This window comes from Garra rufa, chromosome 1, assembly GCF_049309525.1.
Source record: "Garra rufa chromosome 1, GarRuf1.0, whole genome shotgun sequence".
Classification (NCBI taxonomy): domain Eukaryota; kingdom Metazoa; phylum Chordata; class Actinopteri; order Cypriniformes; family Cyprinidae; genus Garra; species Garra rufa.
In genome coordinates, this window is record NC_133361.1 from 92,937,480 (window position 1) to 92,939,716 (window position 2,237).

Genomic DNA, 2,237 nt, shown 5'->3' on the forward strand with positions numbered 1-2,237 from the left:
CACCAAACCCCTGACGCTGATTGGTTGGAACACTGTTTGTTTATGTGTGGAAAGGTTGGTAGTGCCGATTGTTTTTTTGGCATATCTCGGACCCTAGGCTGACCAGAGAGACGCGGTTTTTTCACAGACAATTTATGGGGCAGGCAGCGAGCGGATCGTGATGAAAGGTCAGCTGAATTTGACACTTTATGTTTCAGGCTAGAAATCGCTGATACAACCTTTAAACTGAGTTTCCCATTGTAGTTTCTCGTCGCAAGGTTAGTGAAAGTGTAAGACTCGCTGCTTTTTACCGCTTTCCATGTAGGTCTCCCAGAGTGTTAATTCAATGGAAGATGTGGAATCTGCAACTTGACAAGTCTTCAATTCCCAGTCTGTTCATCGAATATTAACAATGTTGCTTGTTGGTGGGATGTTGTAGACCGCTGCTAGAAGATACAGTATAATGTTGTTAGACTCTTAAAGGCTAGGTTATCAACAACAACAACAACAACAACAACAAAAAAATGAAAATGCTATCATTAATTACTTATGCTCAAGTTGTTCCAAATGCGTAAGTCCCAGAGGTTGGACCAAGTCATTGTTTTGCAAGTCACAAGTAAGTCTCGAGTCTTTGCATTCGAGTCTTAAGTCGAGTCCTGAGTCAAGACAGAAAAGTCTCAAGTCAAGACGAGCAATTCCAAGTCAAGTTGCAAGTCGTCAACTTTAGAATTCAAAACCTAAACAAGTTACTGCTGTTTGCCAAAACTAGTGTCTCTGTATTCATTTCTACAGTGCATTTTAAGTCAATAATAGTCTATAGGTAAAAGATAAGCTATAATAATTAGTGGTGTTTCATTGAGGAATGAATAGTTTGTGATGAAATTTAGGCTTCATTGAATTAATAATTTATTTTAAGTCCACTGTTTCATTTGTTAAAGATTCAGTAATTTTAATATCAGTTGAGTCAAATATTTATTAACTTGTTAATACATAATACAGACATTCATTTATTGTGAATTAATTTCTTTAAAGACATGAACATGAGTGGCTGGAGAACAGGAAGAATAGAGTGAATTTTATATGTAGGTCTTACATATGTACATATTTCACGTGAAAAAATATACAATTTTTTTGAAAGGTTTAGCCTTTAGCTGTTTTACTATACATCGTGTTTGTTATTATTATTATTATTATAAGTGCTTTATAGTGATTATGTGTAATTTAAATGTAAAAGGGGCCGTTCACATACTTGCCCGCTCAAATTCATTATTTCAAATGTAGACGCGTGGCATGCGCACTCATGATGGAAGCGACGCGGTCGCGACACGTTTTTTTCCAGGCGTCTAACCGCACACAGGTCATGTGACAAAAACCAACTAAACAGCTTCATCCTTTTCCTTAATAACATTGAAAGTACTGCCAAGTTGGAGAAACAGCTTAATATAGCTGTACAGGAATAACCATTTTTAAATAAATTTAATAGCAGAGCCAGTAGCGTAGCCAGAAACATATTTTTGGGTGTGCATCAGGAAACTGGGTGTGCTACATTTATTGTCAGATGAATGTGTAAAAAGATCTGACTTGTATTACTAACATTACAAAAATAAAAATGCCAAAATATGCATTGTGGTTGCCGAAATCTCTAGCCCGACGTCCCGGGGCTATCGGTCTTTGTAGTCACGTGACTTTGTTGTGTATGACGTCACCTAGGCACCATTTTGAAGGTATTGCTACTATAGAGAATAGTTCAGTGATTTTAAAGACATTTTTTCCGATAAATTTTAGCTACAATAAGACTGAAGCTGGACAAGCGCCAGAAATCTGAGTGTATCCCATATCGGGATAAACTTAACAAAGATGCCAGGGAGCGTTATTTAATAAACTGGTGTCCATTCAACATGTAGACCCATACGAGCTCACTGCAAAGAGTTGGAGTGCAGATCTCTCACTGCTGCCTCAAACTTCATACGTCGATATAGTCAACTATCTTGTTTACGGGATAAGCGCTTATACATGTGAACAATTTAAAAACTACAAATCACTTGAAGCCCACGGACATTTCACCAATGGCTGGGTACGGGATTTGTTTACATTTCGACCGACAGACTGCGACAACACCATAGTGACATCAAAGGTAAGGTGTTACGTTACTCCAAAAGTTAAGACGGTTTCCATCAAGTTGACATAAATAATGGACCGGTTTCACAGACAGGGCTTAATTTAAGCCAGGACTCTTCCTTAGTTAAAGTAAGATATTT